Source organism: Balaenoptera musculus, chromosome 2 (assembly GCF_009873245.2).
Source record: "Balaenoptera musculus isolate JJ_BM4_2016_0621 chromosome 2, mBalMus1.pri.v3, whole genome shotgun sequence".
Classification (NCBI taxonomy): Eukaryota; Metazoa; Chordata; class Mammalia; order Artiodactyla; family Balaenopteridae; genus Balaenoptera; species Balaenoptera musculus.
Window position 1 is genome coordinate 9,557,323 of NC_045786.1, and position 23,466 is coordinate 9,580,788.

Sequence of the window (23,466 nt, forward strand, 5' to 3'; positions counted from 1 at the left end):
AATGTGGCTGAGGCCTTGATAATCTGTTCTCTCATCAACAGGAGGTCCTCAAGCCCATCTCCATTCAGCGTGATTCCTGCTACTGGCTCAGATAAAATATCTTATCACAGAGCTGTCCCTAGCTTGCCATGGATTTGTTTTTTTTAAAAAAAAAGTGTATAAGAATGGATGCTGAATTACACCTAACGTTGGTCGGTTTGTTTTTAGTTTGTCACAATGGACTGTATTTGCCACTGTTTTCTGAGCCTGACATTCTTGGACCAAGTAAACTCTTATGTATGACCTTCTTTCCTTTCTTCTTTCATAAGAAGAAATATTAAGAAATATATTAATATATACTTGATTATATAATATATCAAATATATTAAGGTAATATTTGATACATACAAAAGAACATAAGTAATTTATCTGTAAGTTATAGAACATAACTTTAAAAAGAACTCTTAAATCTCCACCCAGGAAGAAGGGCATTTCCCGTGTCTTATGTCATCCTACATATGGCAGTCCCCTGTCTATGTTCCACCAAACCAACCACTACCATGACCTGCATTATGTACTATTCTTCAAACACACTCTCTGGCTGAACATACTAAAGATTTTTTGAAATCTTTCATCTATATTCTTAAGGGGGGATAGTTTATAGTTTTCTTCTCTATGCTATCTTAGTGATGTTTAGAAGTATCAAGCCTCAGGAAATTGAAAAGCTTCAATATTATTCTAAAATCATAGGATTTATCTGTTTCTTGAGGGCTTGACAGGACTCACTTTTAAAACCAAAGGTTTGGGGTAGTTCTTTCATGAATTTTCTCATTTTTTGTAGTTTTTTTTTTCTATTCAGGAGTGCTTTCTTTTGTTATGGTTTGTTTCGTTTGAGGGTGTTCTCTTTAACTCTTATTGCTTCACTTTTAGTGATGCATGTTTCATATACACAACACACACACTTGCAAACATATTAGCCCAAAACTTAATCTTTGCTTTTTATTAATAATCTCTATATAAGCTAATTCCTAATGTTGTTGGAATATGAATTTTCACTTGGCTTTCTTGTTAGATGTTCTAGCTCTGGATTTTAGTTGTAAATTCTACTCAGTTCTCCTTTTTAATTAATTTTTTTCCCTATATTTACTGTTTCATTCCTTTTTAAATTAACAATTTGTTCTCTCTAGGTTCTGGAGTTGATTCTTAGTAGTGGAATTTTTATTCAAGCAGAATGTTATCAAAAACTTTAATACAATAGAAAAAAGGTAGGGATGTGCTGTAAAAAACAGAACGGAGCAGATCTAGACAGCACAGATGGAAAACAAATGCCAAAGACTGTGTTACGCACTGCACACATTGCTATGAATATGTAAATGGATTGAAATGTTAGTAGTTTTTGTTTTCTCATTGAACCAACATACTTTTAAAGGGTGTTTAAAATTGATTTTCTAAGGGAAAGTTGTGAATTTACAACTCTGTTGCAATGGCTAGAGAGCAGTCTGGGCTCTTCTGATTAGGTCTGTCTGTGAAGTTGCTTTGTGACTTGTGAAAACAGCAGTTTTGTATGTTTCAAACTATACACTGGGGAACGTATTCAGTTATCCTTCTTGCCAATTTTTGTAAATGTCTCGTAAATATTTTAAAATAACATGTGTTCTCTTAGTGAAGTAGATTATCTGTATGTTTATTAAATTAATTGACTATATTATTCAGATACTCTATAACAGTGATTTTTTCACCTGTGACTACCAACCCCTGCTTGGTATATAAGACTGTACAGTGTCTATAATTTGAAAAAAGTATATTTAGCATCAATTTGATTTGTTTTAATAATGATCCAATTTATTTTGAAATTTTTAATAAGACTTCAGGAGGGTGTGAGATTATGTTTACCAAAGGGAGAACTGATTTTTAAAAACATAAGAATTGCCACTTAATAATCATTTGGGGCTACTTGATTGGTAAAATATAAGACAAGTGTGTTATATCTTCTTACTGTGAGATCTCATAGTTTCTCCTTGCATTTATAAGAGTTATTCCTTTAATAAATATAGTATAAAACTTTAGGTTCACAGTGTTATGTATCTGCTCATCTTTATTGCAAATCAAAACTTCTGTCTTAAGGTAACATTCTTTTCTCCCAGTTAATGTTTTCTCTTTTCTGTTGATATTCATGGCATGGGATAGCAGACCTATCCTATATTTACAACACTGCTTTTCCAATTTTGTCTGAAGAGCCATGTCTTGGAAACAGAATACATCTGAACTTTTTTCTATTAATATAAAAGTCCTTGTCTTTCAATAAGGTAATATATTCTACTTATAGCTATTTTAGTGTGTTTTTCTTTTCAGTCTCTTCACATTTTTCTTTATTAAAATGTCATGTTTACTTTCTTGTATATTCATTCCTCCATATTCATGCATTAAATCATTCAAAATATTTATTAAGCACCTGTATGCCAAGTGCCATTATTCTTGCCCAGTCAATTTGTCCTTCTTCTAATGATAAATATAACAGTAATATCCAACATTTATTAAAAGGGTAAGGGAGGTATGGTCCCAAACATTTTACATATATTGACACATTTAATACTTATGACAGATAAGTTGGTATCATTATTGTACCAATTTTAGAGAGGAGAAAACGGATGCACAAAAAAATTCAGAGCCCACCCAAGGTGAATAGTTCACAATGATGGAGACAGGAAACGGGACTGAATGGGTCTGATTCCAGGGGTCTCTGATTTGGAAGTTCATTCTCTACTTTATTCCACATCTTTAAACCTATTTGCACTTACATTTCGCAACATGAAAATGGAACCAGAATCTGTGTTTATTCTCTTCTAATTTCCATCACTGTCTTTATACCTGTGAGTGTTGGGAGAGTCTAGGGTCAGCTCACCCTGTAGACTCTAAGCTCCATGCTCTGTCTTTTCCCCCATACACTGACACATAACAAATAATTGTGAATATTGTGTAGGTGGACAGTCATCAGATTTACTCTCTGGTTTTCTGAGATATCCAACTTGTTCTTCATTAGTACTATTGAGTTGCTAAGTTCCTTGAATGTGTTTTCATTTCCTATTACTGTTTCATATTTTCAGGTTACTCCCTTTTGCTAGAGTTAAAATTACCATTTGAATCTCAATATCTTTCCCATTCCCTGTAGTAAGTAACTATGTTTCTGCTTTGCTTGAAAGGTCCCTCTCTTTAGAATACTGTATACCCCTTATATAGGGATCTGAGAACAGAATATCTCATGATTTCAAGTCATGAGATTTTGGTAAATATTTAAAAATATTTTTTTGTCATTCAAAAACAAATAATACTGCATGAATTATAGCCAGAAGATCTAGACAAATTTTTCTAGTTTTTTATAATTGAAGTATAGTTAATTTACAATGCTGTGTTAGTCTCAGGTGTATAGCAAAGTGACTCAGTTATATATCTATATATAGAGAGAAAAATAGCATATGACATCACTTATATGTGGAATCTAAAAAAAATGATACAAATGAACTTATTTACAAAACAGAAACAGACTCACAGATATAAAAAACAAACATGGTTACCAAAGGGGAAGAGGAGGAAGGATAAATTAGGAGTTCGGGATTATCATATACACACTACTGTATATAAAATAGGTAAACAACAAGGACCTACTGTATAGCACAGGGAACTATACTCAATATCTTGTAATAACCTATAATGGAAAAGAATCTGAAAAAAGAATATAGAGAGACAAATTATTTTTTTAACCAATTTTTTTTAGCTTTCACTAAAATATGTACAATTTCATGGAAAGAATGTTCCATAGTTTTGTTTAACAATACCATGTACATGTATCAATGATGGTATAAAAATACTTACCCCTTTAATACTGGCTATTCCACAACTCTAGATAATCTCATTGTATGTGAAGAAATCATAGAAAGGGCACCCAATCACCAATTACTTGAATTAACAATAATTAATTGCCTTCGGCAGTCCCACGTCATCACGGTCCATCTCAGTCAGGACACATGTCCTAAGTCACCACCTCCTCACCTCACTGATACACTTGGTGCAGCCACTGTACACATGAGGACAATACTGACTATTGAGGGAATCTGTTGATTTTCTCCCAATGCAAAAAACGTACATTATTGGCTCTTTCTCTCCTCCCATTTGATGACATGTCATTTATATCATTTTCTAAGTGTTCATGTGAATTTTAGGAGCTCCATATTAGCCAGACTAGTTTTCTTAACTAGACAAAGGACACGGCTCTTTTCACATGACAGGTTAGGTATCCTGGTTTCTACAGAGAGAATGGGCGGGGAAATGGCCTCTTGGCTGGAAGAAGAGAACAGAATTGAGACCACGTTATCCAAGCAATTATCCCCCTGTGCTGTAGAGTGTACAGAGAGAAAAGCAGGAAGGCCAGAGAGTTACTAAAAAGGAATTTGCTGCTTCAGTGACCCCGTTAGACACCTGTTAAGACCTTTTGCTTCCACTAATGTTCCTAACAAAATCTCCGCAAAAAAGAGAAATCTAATGAAATGGTGGGAATTATGTTAAAACTGGGCATTTTCTTCTTCAGTGTCACTGTAGCTGTTATTCCCTGGCAGCCTAATTGTAACTAATTAGAATCTAGTTAGATACAGAGACAGCATTAAAATGCTCTGCTGTTTTTTTCTCCTTTGCTGGTCACACTTTGTGCTTCTGCCTTTCCTAGGCAGGGGAAGTTTCAGTTCTACAATCACTTTTCAAGTTTAGCTTTATCTGTTTTTTTTTTTTTTTCCAAATAATTTGCACAGATTTTGACATGATGCCGTGGACCACGTGGACCCCTTTCCACACTCCCTGCCAGGTTAACCACCAAATCCACTCAAGAGGATAAAGCCCATCACTGCCCCAGTCGCTCTAATTGCAGGATGGCCAGAGGGTACCCATTTGGTCTGTAATTAGGTCATTTCTCTCTCATCCCCTGCAAGTGTGTATAATTATAAATTACTTTAAAATCCCACTGTGAGAAAAGAAATTCACTGTAATGTAAAAGGAAAGACAAAAGCTGCATGAAGTATGCCTTTAAAAACATTTTTTTTGGTGTTTCCTTCAAAATTGATCCTCAAAATTGGTTTTTCGTTCTACTATTCATTTTCCCAGCTGGGCACTTCATCACTGTATATTTAAATTGTGGGTCAGTTTAAAGTTATACTGCAGCCTTGAGGTTTGATGCTTCCTGCAGAATTCACATTTGCAGATCAAAACTGTTCTTTGGGGAAATAAAACTCTGGGGAGGCTGGTCTCTGAGTGATGCTTAAAACCTAAAGCATGTAGGCCCAAGACTCTCATTCTCTCCAGGTGCCAGGCTTTAGCCCTTTTAACACTTGCCTGTCTGTTTCCACAATAAAAATGTTATATGTTATACCAAAAAGATAAAACGTTTGAAAAAAAACCCAAAACAACTTGGCTCCTGTGTGTATGGCGATGGCTGTTCCCTTAACTTTGACTGAGCTGCTCTTCTATTTATTCATATTACCCAAAGCCATGGTTAAATGTGTGGTCCTGTACATCTTCAGAGAGACCACACAGGTAAGAACATGTAGGTCCAACAACAGGGTAAACTCAGCCACGCTTCTGCGGCAACGCTTGACCTGCTAAACCTGCTTCTGTCAGGGAATCAACCTCTGTGAATTTGAGGAAAATAGGGCAGGAGTTGCTGAAGCTAAGAGAGCATGCAAAGACCCCAACTACACGCACAAACTCTTCTATTTCCTAAGCACCGAAAAATGAGAGCAAGAAATGTCCTACTATCAGAAGTGGTGTATTCCAGTCATTTCCCTAAGACTATTTTGATGCATTCATGATAATCCCTCTAGAAATGGGAACAATTCTCTTTTCAAAAAATTGAATGATTTTATTACTTTGCAAAGACCCTGACTTGCTTCTGACATGCCATTTAGAGGATAGCAATGGTAACATTTCACACTTGGAATATTCCAGATACTGTGCTGGGTTTTTTACACTCACCCTCTGAGGAGGCAACGTTATTTTTTCCTTAACAAAAGGAAACTGGACACAGGAGATGAAGTGATGTGATCCAGGCGTAACCGGGAGGTCGTTGGACTCAGGCCTTCCGGTTTGAGGGCCCCGCTGTAGACACAGCACGTTAAACCGGGGTGACAGGAGTGAGTTGTTAGCAGCCAGCTGTTACTAACCCGGGGACCTAACAGGGCAGGACAGAGCTCACCAACTGCCTCATGGACTGGATGAAGTAATGTCCCCTTAAATCTAGTGCTGTGTGTGTGAGACCACGTTTGCCACTCAGAAGGGCACCTCTATCCACAGAATGTAAACTATTCCAAGTACATCATGTACCCAACAAATATGAACAAATCGGTTCCAAAAATGATTGATTGATCTTAGAATCCAGGAGGTTTTTTTTTTTCTTCTTCTTCTTTTCTCCCATGCAGATAGAATGCCCTTTTCCTATGGACACCTCAGATAGTATCTATTCATCTCAAATCAAATCACAGAAAGAAAATCCTAGATTTTGTTGAATTCTATCATCAGTACTCTGAGGGCACTAAAAATAATTTTCAAACAAGCATAAATTATGACAGTTTCAAGATGGGTAGGAAATATGACCACACATCTTTTGTGATTTTTCTCCTGGTGCTGGTCACCTCCACCTGTGCCCTCAGAGTGGGGGGGGGGGGCAGTCCTCTCTGGAGGATTCCAGTAAAGGGTCAGCTGTAACACTAAGATCTGCACCTCAGCCCTCCTGTCTCTTTACCCAGGTCGGTCAAAGTCACGGCAGCTCCAGGAAACTCAATAGGCTTGGGAACGCTGCAAATATAGCAAGGGTGTTCCTTAGTCTGTTGGGAATGAAACAGGAATCTGGCAGGAGGTCAGCAGAATTCATTAGCCGGGCAGCGCAGCATAGCCAACGTGAGGCAGGAAGAGTGGATTTAGAGCAAAAGGCTAATTAGTCCAGGACCCAGCTCCATCTCCTGCTTGATTTACTGCTAATTAATGTTCTCTTCTCCATTTTCACTTCTCCAGCCAGTGAATCAGGGGCTAGGACTCACTTTCTGTTTTTCCTCAGTTAACCATCACCAGTTTCTGCTGCATTAGCAAATTGCTCTCTTGAGTATCTCTTTGCTGAAGGTTGGTTGCCTGGGCGATCTCAGTGGTCTTGGCCTTTTGCAAAAGGACTTGGGGCAACAAGCTGCGATCATTAAAAACCACAAAATGGGGCCATAATAATGATTAGATTTGGGGTTTTTTTTTTTTTTTCTTTTTTGGTACTTTTATCCTCCGGTTCCTTCAAGAAAAAAAAATTATTTTTCATGATTCTTACATATTTCCAGTTTCCTGAACAGTTCACGAAGACAAGGCATATTTATAGTGCTGCTGAGGGAAATAAATGCCTCTGACTAACCACACAGAGGGCATGGGGAACAAGGAAAGGAGACAGAGGGAGAAAGGACAAAATTTCAAATGCTATTATTCAGATTTTACAAAGATTTATAAATATGCCTTACTTTAACCAGATATCAACTCCCTTAAATAGGTAAGAAACTAACAGAGGCTTGTGTGTATATGCACTGTCTACTGCTTCTAGAAAGTTCCTGTTTATGACAGTAACAAGTGTGATACAAGGTTGCCAGGCCAGAATGACAGCACCAGCTTTCTACAAACTAAATGGAAGCTTATTGCCTGGTTTGTTTCAACAAGTATATTTCTATAGTGTGTCTTATGTGTTTTCTAAGTGTTCCTAGGTGACATAAAACTCTACTTTTAGCCTCACTGTGAACTGAATTAAATGTAATAAAGCTTGGATTCCAAGCCACGTAATTTCCATGGAAAAGCTGATATGTCTCGGTACTCATTTACCTCCCAGAGCAATAGTCTGTGGGCTCATACATATCAGTTATGAATTTGGGATTAGAAAGACTTGGAAAATGGATCAAGAAGTTAATTAAAATGAAGATACAAAAATACAGAGAGAAAAACAAGAGTATGTTCTTAAACCCCTAAATATTATGCACTGCCTATGGAAGCAAGCTCTACAGACCACCCGTAGCGGCCCCTGCGTGACGTGGACAAAGCCATTGTGACTGCACATCATGGAGTCTTCCCAGCCATCCCATGGAAGCAGGGGGCTGAAGACTGGCTCTTCTGTCTAAAATGCAAAGCCCAGTGGTTTGGGGTGGAGGTACGATCCTGGGTTTGCTACAGGTCACTTAGATGGGCTTCTTTAGGACACACGAGCTGCCTCAACTGAATAAACCCAACTTCCTGGATAAAATCTTTGTTTGTTTTATTACTGTGGATGTCCTACCCAACACTTGTCTCTCCTGGGATCCTTACCATACACTTCAGGATATCTTTGGAGAGATAAGTGTGGAAATTTACTGGGTTTTCTGGGGAAAGAGTAATATATGTTGATAAAATGTTAATGACACAGACACAATTAAGACAGCAGCAACCATATGATTAATCACCCATTCTACTCTTACAACTATCTAAACAAACCATTTCAGAATCAGTAAGTGAGAATGTTGTGATTTTAGTGAAATAATCATAAACAAATATGGTATCATTAAACTATCAGCACATAATGTCATAAAGTCTTCAGGATTAAATGATTACATACATCCGACCCTTAATAACAGAATATTTTCAGACACTACACAAATTATCTAGATTTTTCAACTCAACATCACCTAATAAGATTTGTAATGTTGGGATTGATGGTATTTTGGAGGCAAAAAAATGAAGACACAAATTAACTGGAAGTCTTCATCACAACCAATCTAGAAATGCAAAAAGCCAATAAAACCATGGTCTATATTAAGTAGTCACTCGGTTTGGGCTCAGCTCATGGGAGACAAGCTGGTATTTGGGGACCAGGGTAGAAGAAGATATGAAGGGGATTAAGTAACACATCCTAACGATAGCAAAAGATTCAAAAGAAACCAGCTATTATGAAGGTCTCCTAAGAGCAATCCTAGGTCACCTCTAAAAGTTACATTTGCTCTGATACAGACATTCAGGGACTTGATTCCAGAATTGAGTAGATTCAAAATATTCAGATTATTCAGTAATCCATGCCAGAAGCCAAGGGGATCTCAGAAAACCTATAGAGTATTAGGAACTCAATAAATGCTGATTCTGCTGAGAGATGATGGCAATGTCAGGACAGATACAGACAGCAATAAAAAGCAAAAGCTGAAGATTATGTTGGAAATAAAGCATAAGTTTCAGTTAGTAAAATATAATTCACCCAGACTGCTCCACCCCTGATGAATCTTAACTGTAGACATCCAGCTAAGTGTCATGTCTGAGATCTTTTATAACCCTTTACATGGTAGTTATGAGTCCTAGAAAACAGATTTAAACAAATGTGTCTTCTTTTTTTATCCATCCAAAGGAGAAAATATTTCGTTTATTGGATGTAGTTGGAGACTTCCTGGCGAGTAGTGTTGATGTACAAGCCAAAGAGTTGGTCCTGCTAGCCTCAGAAAGAACTAGCACAGAAATAAGAGAGATTCTTAAGCGCATTTTTCTCAGAGACCAAAATGACATGAGCGTTTTCTCCTGCCTTGAATCCTTTCCCATCGTGTACATTCTGTGGCATCATGAGTAACTCTATTTATTGAGTTATAATTTCCTCATCTGAAAAGCAGATACAGTGATACTTAACTTGCAGTGCTTTTGTGAAGATTAAATAGAATAATGTGTGACACAATGCCTAAGAAATAGTGGATAAGCAAGAAAGCCCACCAGCTCGTCACATAACGGGAAATGCATACCATAAAATTGGGGGAGAAAGTTATATTTATATGTCAAAAAAGACTTCTCCTGTGATTTTACTCAAAATATATTACAGAAGTCTAAGAGGATCATAAGTTCTCAGAAATTAATTGCAAGCTGCCCTGAACTGAAACAAAGGATCTTTTAAGTAGAAGGGAAAATTCAGCTCTGTTTGGAATAATACAGATTCATGGTACCATCTTTTCATGTTTATTAATAAGAACAAACTGAAATAAGGAGAAGAAATAATACATGTGTGTGGACTTATTTTTCTAAAAAAAATGGAAATGCAAATATTTGGATAATTTTTTAAAAATTTTAAATGAATATGTTTCATTATCTCACTAGTTAGGATGTTAATGTGTGTGCCTGGTATAAGGGATTCTCTCTCGGTTTTAATCACTACCACTAAAATTGTATTATTCTCGATTACGTTAACTCCCATTTGTCTTATTCTACTACTGCCACGACTGTGATTAACTTAAATAACTTGTAGAAATCATGGCACATAACCTGAACATCATGTCTTCAAAATTTCTTTAAAAATTTATAACAACCATATATATTCAAAATGTCTATCTAATATGTTGACTCACATCCCACATTTTTCAGTCGATCTTCCCCATGGAGTTCTGACTCTCCCCATTCCAGGCCAGGCTGCCCTCAGCCGTATTGGGGTGAGGGCCATCTCTTCCCTCTATAATGAGAAAACATTCCGCATAGGAAGGTCTTGCTTCTTTGTCTAAAGCTCTGCCCCAGGGTTAAATTCTGAGCTATGTATTCAAAGGATCGAGAAAGCAGTGATGTTACCTGGAAATGTTACACGTTAAACCTCCCTGGGCCCTTTCTCAACACAGCGTTGGACCTGAGGACATGGATGTGGGATGGAAGGAAGGAAGGAAAGGTCAAAATTCCATGCTGTAGGGGACTCCTCGCTCCTGAGCGCCATGAGTTCCTTGAGGAGAGTTGGGTAGCATCCAGTGTGGCTGGAGACACCCGAGAAAACCCAGCCTGGTTCACAATGTAGCCTTGGACCCAAGCCGATTCCACTGGCATCTTTCCTTCCTTCCCACGGCCCCCAGAGTGCCCTGCACCCACACACCTGCCTCTCTGGCGCATGGGATGCTGAGGACGGCCTCTGCCTGCCTCCCTCAGCCAGTACTAATCTCACAGCTTGATTCCGAGGCTAGTTATTTGACTAGGACCGTCCATCCTAACAGCTACTGTGGCGCTAACACCGTTGAAAAATAGAACCATTTCGCTGCAAGAAACCCATAACCTAGTCAGTGCTCAGCCTCTACGCATTAGGAGCCACTGGCAGCTCCAAGTGATGGGGCCCACCTTCTACTCACAGAGCTTTCAGTGAGGAGCTTGAAAAGCTCCTCTTTTCAGTGTTCACTACCTTATTACCAAGAGAACATTCTTACAAAAAAAAAAATCCTTCTGGTACAATTTAAACCAATTTCCCCTTGTTTGGAGGTCCGTGAAACCAGGTGAATTATTTGAGAGAGTGTAAACTTCTCAGGCTTCTAGAATGTTCACAGTGTCAGGAAGATCCTTCGAAATCATAGTTCATCTCCCTCATCGGAATGAAAATGCCAGGGCTTCTAGTGACTTGACCAAACCCACACAGTCAGTTAATCAGAGATCCCCATGAGCTTTAATCAGATGCCATACAAATAAGTCTAAGTCCTTAATTTCTGGAATTATGATGCTTGCCTAGGAAAATAGAGAAACTCTAAGATATTCAGTGGTAGTATTCACGGGTAATTATCAATAAATATATTTTTAACGTTTAACATATATGTTTAACAGGAATGCCAGTTTTTGTTTTAAATGTCTTTTTTTTTAACCATTTACCTACCCTAACAATGCATGAGAATACACTTTTTGGTTCGTCTACATTAATAATAGCTGAATCTGTCTCTTAAGTGTGTGCCAGTCTTGATAGGTGTGAAATGATTGTTCATTGTTACTTTAATTTACAAATCTCTTAGTTTTAGCTTCTGCTTAATGTTTTTTCCCCCCAAATTTGAATTTTCTCTTATGTAAATAGCCACTTAATTGCCCATTTTTCTATTGGGTTGTGCATATCTGCCTTACCAACTTTTAAGAATTCTTTATGGGACTTTCCTGGAGGTCCAGTGGTTATGACTCCATGCTTCCACTGCAGGGGGCATGGGTTTGATCCCTGGTCAGGGAACTAAGATCTCACATGCCATGCGGCACAGCCAAAAAATATTTTTTTACCATCTTAAACAAAAAAGAATTCTTTATAACATAAAGTGTACTTACCCTCTTTATTTAATATTTTCCCTGAATTTATAGTTTTTTGATTGAGTTTGTTCATGATATCTTTTGCCATATGAAAGTTTCAAAGCTTTGAACAAATATATCTGTTTTTCTTTTATAATTTTATAATAAATTCATTCTTGATCATAAAAAAAATAGAGAAACTCAAACAATATGAGCAGGTTTAGTCAAGGGTCAGACCACCTGGGTTCTACTCCTGGCTCTGCCACTTATATTGTGACTTTGGGGAAATTACTTCATCCGCCCTTCAGTTTCCTCATCTGAGAGACAGTGTCGGTGATGTTACCGACCCTACATAATTGCCATGAGGATTACATGAGCTCACACACAATAAGAAGAGCTAATGTGCTTTCCTATGTCCAGCGTGCTCTGTGTGTACTCGATTTCCACAGCAAACCCTCGAGGTAGACACTATTGTCTTCCTCCTTTGACAGGTGAGAAAACAAGACTTATCAAAAAGTCTAGGCACGTGGTAAGGGATCAACAGACCTTGGCAGCAGGCGTCAACACCGTCGTCATTATCGTTACTAGTGATTTCCACGCAGGTTTGCCTTCAAAAGTTTTTTGAGCAGATTGGTCTGCCATTATGGTCCAACCCGGGGCAGTTACCAAGCTTGGAAAATGGATACAATTAAAAAAAAAAAAAAACCTCACCTGAAAAAAAAAAATCTACAGCCCTAAGAAAACCACAAACAGCATTCCAAAGCCAAATGAAAATAACATTGGCATTATGCACTCTTTGGAATTATCTCCATGCTGCTCCCTTTGATCATACGGATAACAAAAAGGACGAAAGAAAACTTTTTTTCCCCGACTTGCCTGTGAAAATCACAAACATTTCAATGTGTTATTATAGTATTAAGATTCACAAAACATATGACATTCACATATATTTCTTTTTTCCTGAAATGCTCTTGTGACACTTGACAGCTCATTAAGGATCCGTACCAGCCCAAGCTGGGCTTACACGTGCTGGGAGCCAGCTGTTCTCACCTCTCAGAATGGAGCTGCCACAGGTGCGGACCGGCCAGTCGGCAGGGAGGGTGGATCAGAGAGAGAGGCTGCTTAGTAAGGCTTCCTAGCCTCCCCTGCTGGCTTTTATTTTGACATACAGGGCTGTAACCCACAGTGCACACGGATTAGAGACGTCATTTTATGTCAGTTGTAAGACAGGATACAACAAAACCTGAGAGCAGATATCCCATCGTTTGTCTGTCGTGACACTTCCAGAAGGGAAGGTGCCACGGTCCAATCAAACAGCCGCCTTTTCACATTGGGTTTTCCTTTGCCCACTCAAGCTGTCAGCAGTTCTTACTGGGGGATTTCAAAAACTGCAAAACTTAACTTCTTACAAGAGAATTATGCTACTTCCCTACAAATGGGTCCATGATGCTGTGAATGGGTGGGTGTAACTTAGAAATTGTTGGCAATCCTAGAAGAAGAAAGTCGCAACTCAAACCCAAAACCTGATGCCATCGGTTTCCAAATAGTGACACCTACCTAACAGGTCATGGGTTATATTAGAACATAGCAATTAAATTAAATTTTTCAAAAATAACCAATTTCAATCAGTTTGCTCATATAAAGAATAAACAATAAATATGTATTGAGGGATCAGCAGGGTATTGAAAGAGGATTCTTCCAGAACACATAAATTTCATAGTAACAGATGGCTTAAATTTATTGAACACTTACTATATGCTGGGGAAATCATTCCATACTTCACATATGTTGTCTCAGTCAATCTTTAAAAAATCACATTAGGCCCAGAGGGCTAAAGTGTGCTACCTACAATCACATAACAAGAAAGCAGTTTAGCCAGAATTCAGACTTTCCTTAGCTTGATTCTAAAGCTTATACTCTCCTCTAAAGCTCACTCTCTCAGGGAGGGACACACATTCCTCGAGGTGTTTTTTCATAGGCCAGGGTGCATGTCAGTCAGGCTGAATGTGAAGCAACTTCCCAACTTTTCACTGTAGTTCTAGAGAAACAGCATGTTTAAGTGTTTGAAATTTCGAGATACTCTATCAAACGTATTTCTGCAAAATTCCCACTTTTTAGTTCCAGTCAGCATAAATGTTTGTTTGTTTCCTTGTGAAAGCTGGGAAAGCAAAAACATTTTATATGTAGCAGGGGATTTGAAAAGTTGGAGGCTGACTTGCATGGCTGATGGAGACATGGTGACCTGTCTGATGTCTTAGAAAGCAGGTGGAGAATTGCAAACTGGAATTTAAAATGTGTTCTTAATTTTTATGCCATTTATTAAATTTCAGAAAACAACACAAGATCCCACAAACCGAGTCAACTTTAGAATTGATCAACAAAATATATACTGACTGTATTTAATTCACTTCCCACCCCAGGCTGACCCTCAGTAAGTCAAGACTACGGAAAATTCTAAGGTTTGTGATTTTTGCGTCATGCTTCACTTGACATCTTTAAAGTGAAATTATTTTGAAAAACATAGTTTCAAATGAGAATGGGATTAGCAGATAAAGATGGCAGGTTTTAAGCGTAGGGCTGATGCTGAGAAAATCAGGTGTCCGGGTCAGCCCAGTGAGACAGTGACCACAGTGCCCTTGCAGGGAAGATGCAGCCACTACCTGTGTGTGAGGTGGTCCAAGCAGCAGGGAGGAAGGTAAGCTTCCAGGCTTATGTGAAATATGTGTTACGTTATTGTGAGGAAGAAAATGAATTGCCCTGAGCATAACTCTATGAGCATAACTCATGTCATTTTTTTTTCAAAAATCATGGACATTTTGCAAGAAAATCAACAAATTATTTACCACTAAACAAGAGAGAGGTCTTGGCTAGAATCAATTTAAAAAGAGTGCAAATCAAACAAAAATGTTTTTAATGCTTGAGGTTTGTTTGATGGCCAATTTCAGAATTACCCTGAAAGACGATGCTTACGAAATAAGAGAAAATTAGGTAAAGTCCTGTTCTTCAGATATGAAAAGAGACAGCAAAGCTAAAGAAAAAAGTTACTCTCCTCTCACTACATTGCCAAATAATGCAGTTTCAAGTGCCCCCAAAACCAGATTGATTTGGTTGAGAGATTTTAGGTTCTTAGGTAATGAATTCATATTATATTTTGGATGTTTTCACTATATTTATAATGATCTTATCTATGAAGATATGTTCATTGAAATGTTTATCATTTTTCTTTTTTTAAATTTTCATTAGAGTATAGTTGATTTACAATGTTGTGTTAGTTTCAGGTGTACAGCAAAGTGACTCAGCTATATGTATAGATATATCCACTCTTTTTTTAAAAAAATTAATTAATTTACTTATTTAGGCTGTTTTGGTTCTTTGTTACTGCATGCGGGTTTTCTCTAGTTGCGGTGAGCAGGGGCTACTCTTCGTTGCGGTGCGCGGGGCTTCTCATTGCCGTGGCTTCTCTTGTTGCGGAGCACGGGCTCTAGGTGCGCGGGCTTCAGTAGTTGTGGCACGCAGGCTCAGTAGTTGTGGCTGGTGGGCTTTAGAGCACAGGCTCAGTAGTTGTGGCGCACGGGCTTAGTTGCTCCGCGGCATGTGGGATCTTCCTGGACCAGGGATCGAACCCATGTCCCCTGCATTGGCAGGCGGATTCTTAACCACTGCGCCACCAGGCAAGTCCCCATATACTCACTCTTTTTTCTTTTTTTAAATTTTAACAAGAAGCATACGTATGGGAGTTATTTGTCAATCTGGTACTGTTCGCTTGAAGAATGGACAGGTGTCTGCATGGCTAGGGAACAATCTACAAGTAGTTAAAAGCATGAGTCATTGTGCATCAAGGCCACGGAAACCCTGTCTTCGCCAGTAGCCACCGCATCACTCAGCAAGAACACATTCTCAGAGCATCATTCGTGACATTGTGCAGTTTATCCTCTGATGTGGGAAAAATGCTAAGTGTTCTTGAAACCAAAAAAATTGCTGGCTTGAAAATTTTCCTCTAGAAAATCTGAATTAAAATGGAAACGTACTACATAGATCTATTGTGGTACAGTCAGGGGGAGACGCTGACCAGACCTTTTTACTCTCAGAATTAATTGCTATTTTTCTTTACGAGATGTAGGGAAGGTTAATGAAGAATTTTTTTAAAAGGATAAATCCTGGCATATATGTTTGTTGACCCAGTGTTGGCTTGTTTGCCATATGTCTTCTTAAATCCATGCCCTAAATCAAGGCAAACCTACATATGTTTCAACTTCCTATGAAGATTGCTGTAGGGAAGATAAGGTTGGGTGAGAAAATTTGACCTTGGAGAATGATCAATCATTAGAGACTCTTGATTTGATACATGTTAAAGTATCTGTGGTAAAATTAAAAAAAAAAATCGTTCATCAACGGAAAGACTGTGAATGAGTTTTTCCCAGACACTGTAATAGAATCTGATCAGTGTATGAGAGACCCTTACAGTAAAGACCCCTATAGTCAGCCGTAAGCACAAGTGACCTAAGAGACACAGTTAATGAATCTCCTCAACAGTAGCCTGAAACACCGAGGCACAAACCTTAAATGCCCTCAGGGTGACATAAATTATTGAGCCAGGAGGCAAGAGAGAATGCCTGTCTGAAGGCTTTTATCTTCCTTTTTGGGGGGAGGGGCTGAATTTTGTCCTCAGGTCACCGGTAAGTGGTCCACAACCCCCCAGATCCCACTCCAATATGTCCCTTGCCTGGCAGAATTTTGGGCAGCTCTCCTCAGTCATTATTCTGACTTTGAAAGTATCAGAAAATGCCATTTGTTTGCCTATTACATGAATCAGGGTCCTTACGACTTGTGATGTCAAAATGGGACCAGATCCATCTGGGCATTGATCTTGTTACTCAAGATTATCTTTATGCAATAAGGTATGATTTTCTGAAATTGCAAATGAGATCTGCATTGAAATGCATTGTCTTTTAGAAATGACATTTAAATAAATTTTAATTCAAATCAGCCACTGTTCATCTGTTATCTAATACAAGAATTTGTTTTGTATTTTGTCTTCTGAAGGTGAATAATGTGAAATGTTATTACTATGTAAGGGAGTCCTGTAATAAAACCCTGTGCCACTTCCTTTAAAGAATAAATCAAAGTGTATTTACTGTCATTCGATCAACATTAAAAGAACTCATCTCCTGGCCCCAAGATTTTTTTGATAGGCTGCCACCGAAGAATGATTTAAAGTCTAGAATCTGTACTGTCCACCTTTGTGGACATAGATATATCTGGAACCTGGTTATAATTATGTCTTTCTCAGTTACCTACTTTCTTTCTTATACCCTCATAGCTAAGCTCACATTGACTTTAAAATATAATCACAATTCCATTCAACATAAAGGTTTCAATTGTTTTCCTTGCCTTATTTATGTGAACTTTACTGACCACTTGATTTAAAAGAATTCCCACTTTGAGTACCCAGTGTGTGAGTACACAGTGTGCGTGTGTGTGTGTGTGTGTGCACCTGCTTTTCACTATCTTATATTGGTATCATCTGTCAGGTCAATCTCAAATTTTATTTGACAGGCATGAAAGAGAGATATAGCTTAAAGGTTCATATTATTTAGTTAGCGGTCATTTTAATTTAAATCTTAAATCTTAGGCAAAATGATTTACCATAAAAATGACGGTTTACTGAAATAACTGGGTCTATTTACCCAGATGCAGAATCATGGCCATACTATCCTGAATGCGATGTTTGATCACACAGATGAGTGGAAATCCTCCTGTTTGCAGAGCAGTGAGCGTCTCCAGTGCTGGTCTCACCTCCACTGCTCGTCCTGCTCACAAAGATCCAGGAGGATCCGTCAGAGCAGAGCTTCCAGTGGGCATACTAGACACTGCACCGTCCTTCCTTCAAAACTCTTTCCTACATAAATGCTTATCGTTTAATTTTTGCTTACTTATTTACTAGACTTCATGAATTAATCATTATCCTTCCAATACACCATTGTCATTTTACATGTATGACCTTTCTTTATATAATTTATTAATTTACTTACATTCTAATGTAAGAAGTACATTATATATACTTCTAACTCTATAATAAGCACCCCAAAAGCACCTTCTAACCCAAGAGCTAGAGTAGTACCAAAAACTCATATTTCCCTGAGTACTTCCAAACCTATGTCCCTGGCTTTTCTTTAAAACAATAAACACAGGATTCTACTTATTGTTTTTGATCGAAGTAGAGTTGATTACAATGTAGTGTTAGTTTCAGGTGTACAGCACAGTGATTCAGTTATATATATGTATATATATATGCACACATATATATACACTTTTTCAGATTCTTTTCCCTTATAGGTTATTGCAAAATACTAAGTATAATTCCCTGCACTATACAGTAGGTCCTTGTTGGTTATCTGTTTTATATATAGTAGTGCGTATATGTTAATCCTAAACTCCTAATTTATCCCACATGATTTTATATTGGTTACCCCTTTGGGGTTTTTTTCTAGTGTAGGTGAATTACTGTACATATTCAATGTCTGAAAAATATACTGTTTAGTATTACTTAGTTTTGAGTTTCACAAAATGGCATCAAACTCTCTGTTGGTTATTGAGACTTAATTTATTGTTTCAACATAATGACACTAATATTTATCCATGTTAGCTGAAACTATTCCATTGTGAAAGACATCACAATTTATATATTTTCTGTCAATGACATTTGAGTTATTTCCAGTTGGTCTTTTTTCTTTACAATTAGTGCTGTTTTTACATGTTTTGTGGTGCACATATGTTAGTTTTCCTTGGAGATATTGAGCCTTGGCGTGAAATTGCTAGATTGTAAAGAATGCAAAATTCAGCTCTACGTTGTTTTCCAAGTGGTTGTACCAGTTTATAAATTCCCACCTCCAGTACTAAAGAAATTCTTGTCGTGCATCCTGACTTTGTCAGACTGTTCATTTTTGTTACACAAAGGTAAAATTGAAAACACCTTCTCAATTTGCAGTTTTCCATCGTTAGTGAGGTTGAGTAACTGTGAGTTTTTGGTCATTGTGTCCCTCTTAGGTGAAATGCCTGCTCATATCTTTTGCATATTTTTGTATTCACTTTGTTGTTGCTTACTAATTACAGTTGACCCTTGAACAACACAGGTTTGAGCTGGATAGGTCCACTTAGATGTGGACTTTTTCCGTAATAAATACTAAGACACTACAGGATCTGCAGTTTTTGAGTCCTTGGATGAAGAGGATATGGAGGAACCACACTTATGTAGGAAACGTGGATATGGAGAGCTGACTTAAATTACACTCAGATTTTTGCCCTCATGGAAGGTTGGTGCCCTGAACCCCTGCCTTGTTCAAAGGTCCACTGTATTTAGGAATTCTTCACACATTCCACTGTTGCTTTTATGTGTTGCAAGCATCTTCTCCCAAACTTGTAACTTGTATTCGAATTTTCTTTGTTGTGTCTTCTTATGAAAATAAATCTTAATTTTAGTGTAGTCACATTTAAAAATACCTTTCTTTAGGTTGGTGGTTTTGTGTTTTATTCAATTCTTGCCCTGGATTCTCTATTGCCTAAATTTCTTTCTAAAAGTTTTAAAGTTTGTTTTGAACATTTAAGTTCTCAGTCTATTCAAGGTGGATATTTGCACATGATGGGTGTGAACTGGGACCCTTTTCATTCTCCCCCACACTGGGATAGCTTATTTATTTTTATTTTTTATTTTTTAAAGATTTATTGATTGATTGCTATGTTGGGTCTTCGTTTCTGTGCTAGGGCTTTCTCTAGTTGCGGCAAGCGGGGGCCACTCTTCATCACGGTGCGTGGGCCTCTCACTATTGTGGCCTCTCCTGTTGCGGAGCACAGGCTCCAGACGCGCAGGCTCAGCAGTTGTGGCTCACGGGCCGAGTCACTCCGCGGCATATGGGATCTTCCCAGACCAGGGCTCGAACCCGTGTCCCCTGCATTAGCAGGCAGATTCTCAACCACTGCGCCACCAGGGAAGCCCTGGGATAGCTTATTTTGAGTGCTTGATTTGTTAAGAAACCTTCCTTTCCACACGAATGTGCAACGCTGAATCTGTCCATCAGATTTCCCTACGTGCATGGGTATGTTCCTGGGATCCGTTCCTTTGGTCTCTGTGACTTCTGCTGCATCAATGTATACTGTTCTCTGTTGCCCTTGTCTGTTAAGGCCGTTCTGCAGACGTGAGAATCTAAAAGCATCCATTCTTCCATCTCTTAACTTGCAGTGGCTTGCCTTCTCCTGTGTTTGGTGATCTTTGTGAAAACATCCTTGACTTTAATCTGTGGGAATTTATCACAAGCCCAACTTAGGGAAACAGTCCTCCAGCGGGGCCCATCTCTGCTTGTGTTGGTAGTCAGAGAACCTGTGCAGGATGAGATTTTATTGTTTTTCTTTTTCTTTTTGATGTTACTTGCTAATATGATTCTATGTTGCTTTTGTTTGTTTGTCTTTGTTGTTGTTTTAGTATTTTCAGTCAGCAGTGTGTACTGAGAGCCTACACTGTGCAAAAATAAATATAATAAGATATTATGTCTTGGGTGTGTTGAACATTTAAAATACGATTGGTTTTTTCGAACATGTGGTATATGCATTATCTCTCTTAATCCTTCTAACAACCAGATGAGATGACTACTATCATTATCTGCAATTTATGGGTGAGGAAATGGAGGCTTTGAGAAGCTAGGTTTAACTGGCCCAAGATCGTACAGCTATGTGAAGTTGGCATTTACTTCAGAGCCGACGCTCCTAAGTATTATGTTGTGCTGCCCCAAAGGCAAACATGCATCACTAACACAGCTCCTGTGTCCTAATCTCAGCTCAATCTTATTAACTGTTCAAATGTGCTCATTGATATGACCATGTGTGACATTCTATAATGACTAGTAAAAGCGGGAATTTCAATAAATGAAAACAGGAGTGTGATGTACCCTGTTGGTTGCAGGAAATTTCTCTGATTAAGGTGGCCAAAATCAGGCCAATGAATCACAGGAGAAAATCTTTTCAAGCATGAGAAGCTGTCCTTTCCTACTGACACAAGAGATGTAAAGGTAAGCCCCTTTCTGCCACTAGTTACTATTGTCTCAGGTGATATGTTACAGCCGTCTGTGATCACAAGAGGAAACCAACTATAGGATGAAGCCAAAAGCAGAGATAGTGGAATACAGACTCAGTGGAAACTACTAATCAGACCTTACTGATACCCCCATCTTTTTTTTTCATTATGAGAAATAATACATTACCTTTTGATTGGTAAGCCAGAGTTTTATGATACTTGTTGCTAAATCCATTATATCTGATGAATGGTGGAAGGAATTTTATGTGCGTATTGCTAAGTGAAAGAAACCAATCTGAAAAGACTACATACTGAACGATAACAACTGTATGACATTCTGGAAGAGAAGAAAAAAAAACTATGGAGACAGTTAAAAGATTAGAGGTTGCCAGAGTTTGGGGTGGGGGAGGGTATATAGGCAGAGCACAGAGGACTTTTAGGGCAATGAAAATACTCTGTATGATACTATAGTATGACTACATGTCCTTATACATTTATCCAGACCCAAAGAATGTACAACACAAGACTAAACTTTAAGGTAAAACTATGGATTAGAGTGATTACGATGTGTCGATGTTGGTTCACCAATTATAACAAGTGTACCACTCTCCTGGAGGATGTTGATAATGGGGGAAACTATGCAAGTGCAGGAACAGGGGGCATATGGAAAACTCTATAGCTTCTTAATTTTGCTGTTAACCTATAACTGCTCTAAAAAAATTATCTTAAAAAAATCTTTTCAGACTTGGTAAAGTAAAATTTATAAAAAGGAAAGATAGTAACAAAAGTTACTTAACTCTGGGAGTAGAGGTAAGAATGTTATTAAGGATGGGAATTTAGGAAGTTTTTAAAATATTTTATTAAGTTAATTAGTGTGTACACCAGTCGAGCAGCATCTCCTTGGAATCGAGACCCTTAGCACCATGTGTGCTATGGGTCTCATCCCCTCCTACTTTATTAAGAAATTTATTATAGGATCATCTCTTCTTTCTCCTAGATGATCAGCATTTCCCTTATAAATGTCCTTGTTCCATAGTTTGGGATTGTGAAATATAGAGACTGTCTTATACATAAAATATTCATAGCACTTAACTTAGTGTGAAAGTTACTAAAGATGCTGTATTAATTGTTTCTTCATTTTCTGTATTGTATGATGGTTTGACATCTTCAAAAGCTTTCTGGCCAAAAGACAAACCCATTTCTTAAAGATAACAAAGTGCTGAGCTGGGAGCACATTTTTCATGTGCAAACCAACCAATCCAAGTCTATGGCCTCAACAACTCCCTCATCTATTTCTCACAAACCAAGCTCCAAGTCATCCCTGGGCCGGGTACCACCAGCGAGAGACCATCCTATAGCATAGGCTTTCCTGTAATTATTCAAACCTAAACTCTTTACTCTGATTTGTCTTGCTTTTCTCACAGAAATCTCAATAAAGGCTATGAACTGGAATTTCCCCTTGTTCCTGTCTTCTCCCACCTGACCAAAACCTGGTGCTTCCCCTGTGGCCCTGCATCTCATCTGGTGGCTCTCTAGGACCTGTGTGTATAATCAACTCTTCCTTCTAAGCCTCATTCTTCTTTCCTCCTATGGCTGCCCTGACATTACCATACCATATCCAACATTGACATTCTTAGAACACATGTCAAGTAAACATGTGTATAGTCCTGCATTTCCTAACAAATAAATCAAAGTTCTTGATGCCTAAATGTCTACCTGTAGCTTCTACAGGGTTTCAGTATTTTGTGTATTATGTACATAATATATAAATGTTTCTTTACCCTGTGCTCAAAATATGTTTTTTAAAGTGAGCCTAAATTTTTCACTAGTTTTTTAAATTGATGCTTAACTTTTCCCCACATTTGGGCAGACTTCTTAAACCTTCAAATATTACAAGGCTATTGGTTACGAAGAGCCAGCTTCTGTGTACAGGTCAAAGCATCTACACAGAGAAGTTGAGTTTCTCCATGGAAATTCATGGGTTTTGTCAAACTTGTTTGGAAACCAATAGATTGTAAAATCAGCTCCGGATTACTTTTAGTTTGTCTGAGAAGCAACTGATTAACCTAATGGATCCTAAATCAATGCCATTTTGCTGGAACAAGGGCCGTGAAGGTGGGAGGAGAGGAGGAAGGGGCAAACTTTTTTCTTAAACTTTTGACTTAGATCAAGTGTTACAAAAATAATGATAAGGAGCGAACAGCCACCTAGTTTACTTTACTTTAGTATAAATTTGGCAGAATTGTCTGATATGGTTCCTGGTCTGATTGAATTGCATCTGGGAGGCTCTTAACATCTTTCCCCATAAAAATCACCGTCAAGCTGCCAGAATGTCCCCACTGACTTGTTTGGCAGCATGG